We start from the raw sequence: 9452 nt of genomic DNA on the forward strand, positions 1-9452 counted from the left end.
AGAAAGTGGGACCCTATGGCCAGGCAGAGACATTCCAGACCAAGGAATCCTGCTCAATCTCTGGGAGAAAAGATGGACTTGGGGTGACCTGTGCATACAGGCACCCTCTGCATGGAGGTCAGGCCCTCCCAGCACCTCCCCCAGCCCAGACTTGTAGGCGAGCAGCCAGGGAACATGCGGGCTCTGAGAATACAAAGTCCCCCTCTGACCTTTAAGAAGTAACAGACCCGGTCGGCCGCGGCTGCCACTGCCGCCACTGCTCCAGCCTGTTCCATGCGGCCCATGCAGGCCCCGCTGTGGCCATGATGATCCGTGACTTCCAGAGCAGCCACCAGGACTTCTCCTTTGGGCCCTGGAAGCTGACGGCGTCCAAGACCCACATCATGAAGTCAGTGGATGTGGAGAAGTTAGCTGATGAAGTGCATATGCCATCTCTCCCTGAAATGATGTTTGGAGACAAAATTTTAAGAATCCAGCATGGCTCTGGCTTTGGGATTGAGTTCAGTGCTACAGATGCATTAAGATGTGTGAACAACTACCAAGGAATGCTTAAAGGAGCCTGTGCTGAAGAGAGGCAGGAAAGCAGGATGGATGGTGAGCATTCTAAGAAAGTTATTAAACCGTATGATTGGACCTATACACAGGTTATAAGGGAACATTACTTGGAGAGTCACTTAAGCTAAAGGTTGTACCTACAACAGATCATATAGATACAGAGAAATTGAAAGCCAGAGGACAGATTAAGTTTTTTGAAGAAGTTCTCCTGTTTGAGGATGAACTTCACGATCATGGAGTTTCAAGCCTGAGTGTGAAAATTAGAGCAACACCTTCTAGCTTTTTCTTGCTGTTGTGGTTTTTCTTGAGAATTGATGGGGTGCTTATTAGGATGAATAACACAAGACTTTACCATGAGGTATCTATTCTTATTTAATGAAAGTACTCACTGACATTGGGCTTGTTCGTGTTGTTACATTGTCAGTCTGACAGTTTGAAATTCAGTAATGCTTTATATTATATGGCTATTTGTCTAACCTTTAAGATTGGGTGTGTCAGACCTACTTGAGAATGGACTTGAGGATATGGGGAGGAGGAAGGGTAAGGTGTGACAAAGAGAGAGAGAGGCATGGACGTATATACACTACCAAACGTAAGGTAGATAGCTAGTGGGAAGCAGCCGCATAGCACAGGGAGATCAGCTCGGTGCTTTGTGACCGCCTGGAGGGGTGGGATAGGGAGGGTGGAAGGGAGGGAGACGCAAGAGGGAAGGGATATGGGAACAGATGTATATGTATAACTGATTCACTTTGTTATAAAGCAGAAACTAATAAAAAAAATTAAAAATGTAAAAAAAAAGATTGGGTGTGTCATATTCACTGTTGACTGCACAGTTTTTGAAACATTACATCTTCTTTTCCAAAAGTTCTATGAGTTGAACATGTTTTCCAAAAGACACTCCCTGGTAAAGGGGAGTCTGATGCTTTTTAAAAACCTCTTAAACTTAATCTGTTTAAGAAAACTGTCCCTTGGGCTTCCCTGGTGGCGCAGTGGTTGGGAGTCCGCCTGCCGATGCGGGGGACGTGGGTTCGTGCCCCGGTCTGGGAGGATCCCACATGCCGCGGAGCGGCTGGGTCCGTGAGCCATGGCCGCTGGGCCTGCGCGTCCAGAGCCTGTTCTCCGCAGCGGTAGAGGCTACAGCAGTGAGAGGCCCGTGTACCAAAAATAAAAAAGAAAACTGTCCCTTAACTCTTACTTTTTTTGTGGTATGTGTTGTTTATGTAATGTCCTGATATTAGAAATACCAATCTCATGGCCTCCAGAAATTTGTATTATACAATTATTTTGATAGTTGTTTTAATGTTTGAAAGCTCTGTGTTCCGTTTCAAGGAACTGTTAACATACGAAGTTTTCAAAAAAATAAGTAAAGAAAGTTGGGGGGAGGCTTAATTTGAGTCATGAAAATTCTTCTTGTAGCTTTATAGCAGCCTATCCCTTTTGAATGAATTTTTAACGTCGTATTTGTGATCATATAGAATGACAAATGAGAGAAGAAACCACTCGTATCAGTCAGGGTAATCGTAGTAATAGTTAACTCTCCTAACAGCCCTATGAAATAGATGCTATTATTATCTCTGTTTTATAGCTGAGACAACTAAGGCAAAGAGAGGTTAAGCAACTTGCCCAAATTATACAGTTAATAGGTGGCAGAACTGGAATTTAAGCCCAGTAAGATGTGATTGGATTGGTATTTTTCTAAATCCTACACTTTCTTTTTCCTTTGAAATAACATGGTCACTGTGATGGATCTTTTTCTTTTAAAAAGTGATAGTAAAGTACTAAAAATAAGCTATACTTTACTCCCTCAGAAAAAATGAAATCTAAATTTTTAGAAATGCTTATACTTTAACTCAACAATATTGACTTTTTTTCAGAATTTATCTTCAAAAGATTCTTACATACAGTAACCCACAAATATTAATCAGGCAGCTGTATAGAGTTGTATATATATAAATAGTCATGGCAATGCTATTGTTTATAATAGCTAAAAGGAAAGAGGAAGGTGCTATAATGCCCCTTGAATAAGCATTGATTAAATGGCCATTTATATCCTGTTGGCCTACAACAAATAGACTGCCATATATTTTTTTAAATATTTTTTTATTAGTTTCTGCTTTATAACAAAGTGAATCAGTCATACATATACATCTGTTCCCACATCCCTTCCCTCATGCATCTCCCTCCCTCCCACCCTCCCCATCCCACCCCTCCAGGCGGTCACAAAGCACCGAGCTGATCTCCCTGTGCTCTGCGGCTGCTTCCCACTAGCTATCTACCTTACGTTTGGTAGTGTATATATGTCCATGCCTCTCTTTCGCTTTGTCACAGCTTACCCTTCCCCCTCCCCATCTCCTCAAGTCCATTCTCAAGTAGGTCTGTGTCTTTATTCCCGTTTTACCCCTAGGTTCTTCATGACCTTTTTTTTTTTTTTTTAATTCCGTATATATGTGTTAGCATACGGTATTTGTCTTTCTCTTTCTGACTTACTTCACTCTGTATGACAGACTCTAGGTCTATCTACCTCATTACAAATAGCTCAGTTTCGTTTCTTTTTATGGCTGAGTAATATTCCATTGTATATATGTTCCACATCTTCTTTATCCATTCATCCGATGATGGACACTTAGGTTGTTTCCAGCTCCGGGCTATTGTGAATAGAGCTGCAATGAACATTTTGGTACATGTCTCTTTTTGAATTATGGTTTTCTCAGGGTATATGCCTAGTAGTGGGATTGCTGGGTCATATGGTAGTTCTATTTGTAGTTTTTTAAGGAACCTCCATACTGTTCTCCATAGCGGCTGTACCAATTCACATTCCCACCAGCAGTGCAAGAGGGTTCCCTTTTCTCCACACCCTCTCCAGCATTTATTGTTTCTAGATTTCTTGATGATGGCCATTCTGACTGGTGTGAGATGATATCTCATTGTAGTTTTGATTTGCATTTCTCTAATGATTAATGATGCTGAGCATTCTTTCATGTGTTTGTTGGCAGTCTGTATATCTTCTTTGGAGAAATGCCTATTTAAGTCTTCTGCCCATTTTTGGATTGGCTTGTTTGTTTTTTTGCTATTGAGCTGCATGAGCTGTTTATAAATTTTGGAGATTAATCCTTTGTCAGTTGCTTCATTTGCAAATATTTTCTCCCATTCTGAGGGTTGTCTTTTGGTCTTGTTTATGGTTTCCTTTGCTGTGCAAAAGCTCTGAAGTTTCATTAGGTCCCATTTGTTTATCTGTGTTTTTATTTCCATTTCTCTAGGAGGTGGGTCCAAAAGGATCTTGCTGTGATTTATGTCATAGAGTGTTCTACCTATGTTTTCCTCTAAGAGTTTGATAGTTTCTGGCCTTACATTTAAGTCTTTAATCCATTTTGAGCTTATTTTTGTGTATGGTGTTAGGGAATGATCTAATCTCAAACTTTTACATGTCCCTGTCCAGTTTTCCCAGCACCACTTATTGAAGAGGCTGTCCTTTCTCCACTGTACATTCCTGCCCCCTCTATCAAAGATAAGTTGGCCATATGTGCGTGGGTTTATCTCCGGGCTTTCTATCCTGATCCACTGATCTATCTTTCTGTTTTTATGCCAGTACCAGACTGTCTTAATTACTGTAGCTTTGTAGTATAGTCTGAAGTCAGGGAGCCTGATTCCTCCAGCTCCGTTTTTCGTTCTCAAGATTGCTTTGGCTATTCGGGGTCTTTTGTTTTTCCAAACAAATTTTGAAATTTTTTGTTCTAGTTCTGTGAAAAATGCCAGTGGTAGTTTGATAGGGATTGCATTGAATCTGTAGATTGCTTTGGGTAGTAGAGTCATTTTCACAATATTGATTCTTCCAATCCAGGAGCATGGTATATCTCTCCATCTATTTGTATCATCTTTAATTTCTTTCATCAGTGTCTTATAATTTTCTGCATACAGGTCTTTTGTCTCCTTAGGTAGGTTTATTCCTAGATATTTTATTCTTTTTGTTGTGATGGTAAATGGGAGTGTTTTCTTGATTTCATTTTCAGATTTTTCATCATTAGTGTACAGGAATGCCAGAGATTTCTGTGCATTAATTTTGTATCCTGCTACTTTACCAAATTCATTGATTAGCTCTAGTAGTTTTTCGGTAGCATCTTTAGGATTCTCTATGTATAGTATCATGTCATCTGCAAACAGTGACAGCTTTACTTCTTCTTTTCCAATTTGGATTCCTTTTATTTCCTTTTCTTCTCTGATTGCTGTGGCTAAAACTTCCAAAACTATGTTGAATAAGAGTGGTGAGAGTGGGCAGCCTTGTCTTGTTCCTGATCTTAGTGGAAATGGTTTCAGTTTTTCACCATTGAGGACAATGTTGGCTGTGGGTTTGTCATATATGGCCTTTATTATGTTGAGGAAAGATCCCTCTATGCCTACTTTCTGCAGGGTTTTTATCATAAATGGGTGTTGAATTTTGTCGAAAGCTTTCTCTGCATCTATTGAGATGATCATATGGTTTTTCTAGACTGCCAGATATTTCTCCAGCAAAGTTGGATTTATTCAGGATCAGCAGAAAATTGCAATTCAGGTCTGTAACCATGGTGGGCCATGTGCAAGTCCCCACATGGAAAAGGAAGGAGAAGGCTTTTATAGAGAAGAAAAGGAAAATAGGAGTGCTATAGTAAACAGAGAATCCATGACCTTCCATTAGTTAAGTCCTTTCCAGGAAATAAGAAGAGTCTTTCTTTTTTCTGTTGGGCTCTGCTATGGTTGCTGGGTATGAGAGCTCCCCATTCTAGTCTCCCAAATCTATTTAATTAAGGTTTCTGTTTATGAATTTTTTTACAGTCCATATAGTAGAAAAATCTGCAACCATTAAAATTAATGGCAGAAAGTTGTTTAACTGATTTGGAAAGATGTGCATACTAATGTTGACTTTTAAAATGCAAGTATGAATCTATATAATATTTTATGTAGAGATTTCTAAATGTTAAGGATAGTGTTATCTATAGAGATTGTGATTGCTGATGATTTATACTCTATACATTTATAGTATTTGATTTTTTTAACAATGAGCATTTATCTGTTTTGTTGATATAAAAGATTGAAACTTTAAGGGAGCATAATCTTGTGATTTTTCTTTAATTAAATAATGTTTTACCAAAAAAAAGAAGTAACAGACCCCAGTCCTGTAAATCCAACAGGATGCTATCAGCCAGCTTCTCCCTCCCATACTAGGACTAATCCGCTGACCACATTGTTCCCCGAGCCCAGACCAGAGGCCTTCTGATGGGGAGATATGTATGTATTAATACATAACTCTATATAAACACTACATATGTATCTACACATATATACATCTGTACCTTGTATGTGTGTACATATCCATACATATCATATACATATATTATATACAGATACACATATACACATAGTCAGATACTATATATTATCAAACAATGATCAAGAGATATTTGAACAAAACATGAATGAAGGGAAGGATCCAGCCATTCACAGATCTGAGCTTCTCTCTCTTACGCCCTTCCTATGTGCTCCACTCATCTATAGGCAAAAATTTTGGCTGTCAGGCCTTGCTCACCCTCAACCTCTGTACCCTACTTTCCCTGTATCTGGGTCCACTTTACCCTCTCCCCTCTTACTCTTCCCACTCAGGCCCTCCAGTTCAAGTTTAAAGAGCTGTGACCAGCCTCGGTAAGTGACCCAAGTTTTCCCTGCTCTTGTGCTATTTGCATCTTGTGTTCCAATGCTGAGAACTCAGTTCCTTTGGGGTGAGATTTTGTTTTGCCTTTGGTGGTCTCCCAAATCTCTGAGGTGCTGGGACCCTATCTTGCTTTTCTAAATACCCTTCCTGGAGATGCCAGTCTCGACTGGACCTCTGTGAGAGCTGGCCCTCACTGCCTGAGTCTCCAAGTCCATGTTCTTTCCCTTCTCTACATGCACCCCAAAACTAAACCTTACATCTGTCTTAGCCTAGGGCTAGGGCTGCCATAACAAAATACCATAGATTGGATGGCTTATAAACAGCAAAAATGTATTGCTCACAGCTCTGGAGCCTGGAAGTCTGAGATCAGGACGGCAGCGTGATGGGATCTGGTGAGAGCCCTGTTCTTGATTTGCAGATGGCTGCCTCCTGGCTATATGCTTACATGGAGGAGAGAGAGAGTGAGAGAGAGAGAGAGAGAGATCTTTCTCTTCTTATAAGGACACTAATCCTATCAGATCAGCCCCCCACCCTTATACCCTCACTTAACCTTAATTACCTCCATAAAGATCTTATCTTCAAATACAATCAGATCAAGGGGTTAGAGGCTTCAACATATGAATTCTGGGGGGGGCACAAACATTCAGTCTATAACCACATCTAATACCAGTTCTTTCACCAAAATGTCAAACTCTGCCCTCACCCAATCCTGTACCAGTCAATTCGATACCTCCACCCACCCCCATGCCCTGATATGCCATGTGGCAAGCAGCACCTTGCCCAGCAGGAAGCAGGATGGAGGCCGCCTGTCTAAGGAAACAGCTGATGAAGGGTTGATGTCTAGTTACACTCCTGACTTCTGACCACCAGCTTCCCTTGACCTCTTGTCCCTAGGGCTCCCTCACACTCGGCTGCAGCCTGACATTTGGCCTTTGAGTCCCATCCACATGCTTGGCTTTGATCTTCTGTCCCCGTTGGGCCTCAGCATCCCCAGCTTTGTTGCCTGTGCCACTTGCCAGCCTCCCAACCACATGGGGTCTCACTGAGATGACTTGTCTAGATGTCCTTTCCCACTGTTTCTCTTCCCAGAGCAGCCACTCCACCGTCCCCTGTCACACCTGCCACAGATGTCCCTGTGGAGGAGCTTCTACACTGCCTCACCAAGAGGCTGGGGGCCATGCTGCTTCCCAGGATGATGGGATGGGCAAGCCCTGCATCAATTTTATAAATAGAGCATTCCTGTCTTCAATTATTATCATGTAGTCCATCATCAGAGACTATTTGTGGAAAACCCACACTGAGCCCAGTGGATTGATCGAAGTGTTCAGCTCTCATCTCAGATTACTGCATGGACATCATCTACAAGAAAATAAACGTGCAAAGGCACTGCTTAAGAGAGCCAGCTCCAGCCATTGCCCCGGGAGGTGAAGCCATGCCCATTCAGGGCACCAACATCCCTAAGTCATAACCAAGAAAAAAAGAGAAAGAAAGTGAGAGGATAATAGTGAAGAACAGAAAAGGAGGAGAAAGCAAATGGAGAGGAAAAAATAAATACATGGCAAAACATGGTGAGCCTTGAGCTGGTTCACTCTGTGTGACTCCCCCCCACCAGCCTCCATACAAATGGGAGAGAATCAAATTGTCAGGATGTCAAGATTTTTACTTAGGAATCAACCAATTTCATATATAAAGAAGTAGATTCACATCAGCCTACAGTTAGTCAACAAGTTAGATGCCTGTGCTCAAGAGATTTTAATAGCAGTCAACATTTATTTAACTTGATATGGGCAGTAACTGTGCTAAATGCATTATGTGTATTATTTCTTTTAATCCTCATGAAAATTTAGGAGGTAAGAACTATGATTATTGTCCACTTTACCTATGAGAAAATATCTTTTTTTAATTAGTTTCTGCTTTATAACAAAGTGAATCAGTCATACATATACATCTGTTCCCACATCCCTTCCCTCATGCATCTCCCTCCCTCCCACCCTCCCCATCCCACCCCTCCAGGTGGCCACAAAGCACCGAGCTGATCTCCCTGTGCTCTGCGGCTGCTTCCCACTATCTATCTACCTTACGTGTGGTAGTGTATATATGTCCATGCCTCTCTTTCACTTTGTCACAGCTTACCCTTCCCCCTCCCCATATCCTCAGGTCCATTCTCAAGTAGGTCTTTGTCTTTATTCCCGTTTTACCCCTAGGTTCTTCATGACATTTTTTTTAAAATTCCATATATATGTGTTAGCATACAGTATGTGTCTTTCTCTTTCTGACTTACTTCACTCTGTATGACAGACTCTAGGAGAAAATATCTTTTTATCTATTTCCTGGCCATGAGGAAATATCTTGCCATGATCACCCCACTACAAAAAAAAAGAAAAAAATCTATCTGACTCCAAAGGCTAGCTGGTAACCATGCCATTTATTTCTAAATCATGCTCCAGGGAATATTATCATTCAGCAGAATGTGAGTAAAGGTAGGGAAGGAAGATTTAAATGTATAAAAAGAAAGTGGCCACAGCAAATGCTGAGAGATAATACAGGTGGATTTGGCACATTCCTAGTTGAAATTCTGATCTTTATTCCTAAGCAGTCAAGTTCGAAATTCAAATTCCTGACACCTTCTTTGACTGTGAAAATGTTCACTTTCTTCAGAACCAGAAGATTCATTCTGGCGTGTCACTTCAAAAGCACTGTTTTCTCCAACTCAAAAGGATGCTAAAGACCCCCTTTCAGGACGTTATATTTTTGAGATAACCAACCTCATTGTGAAAATGAGGTGTTTTCAATTTTTGGCTCCCATATAGCCATTACTGGGATATAGAGAAATGTTTGTCAGCAAAAATCTGTGGGCCAAGGATTTTGGGATACATTTTTACCTCCTCTGTGGTTGGGACTCCGGGTCCCCTGGTCTGTCACTTCATAGGAGCTGCAAATCCTCTGAGAAATAAATTCAGGGTGGCCACTCACATCTTGTGGATTTGACTTTGTGCCAGCCATAAAGGAGAGCTAACTGACCATGCAGCCCAGGAGGAAAGACAGGGAGAACTACATTCATGGGATCCTGGTTTCAGAGGGTCATAAATCTCTAAGTCTCCTCAGACACAGAATTCCAAATGAGGCTCCAGACCCACACTGTCCACCATGATCACCATGGCCACATGTCCACTGAGCGCCCACAATGTGGCCAGTCCATGTGAAGAGGTGCTCTCTG

General features: G+C 41.4%; 1 pseudogene across 1 annotated transcript; it reads left to right on the top strand.

The window, feature by feature from the left end:
- Window positions 1-296: 296 nt before the first annotated feature.
- On the top strand, window positions 297-931 carry LOC309809850 (TIP41-like protein; annotated as a pseudogene). The gene has a single exon. The product of its transcript is annotated as a TIP41-like protein (transcript).
- The last annotated feature ends 8521 nt before the right edge of the window (window positions 932-9452 follow it).

The sequence above is a fragment of the Mesoplodon mirus genome (genome assembly GCF_964341445.2).
Source record: "Mesoplodon mirus genome assembly, chromosome: 8".
NCBI classification, from domain to species: Eukaryota; Metazoa; Chordata; class Mammalia; order Artiodactyla; family Ziphiidae; genus Mesoplodon; species Mesoplodon mirus.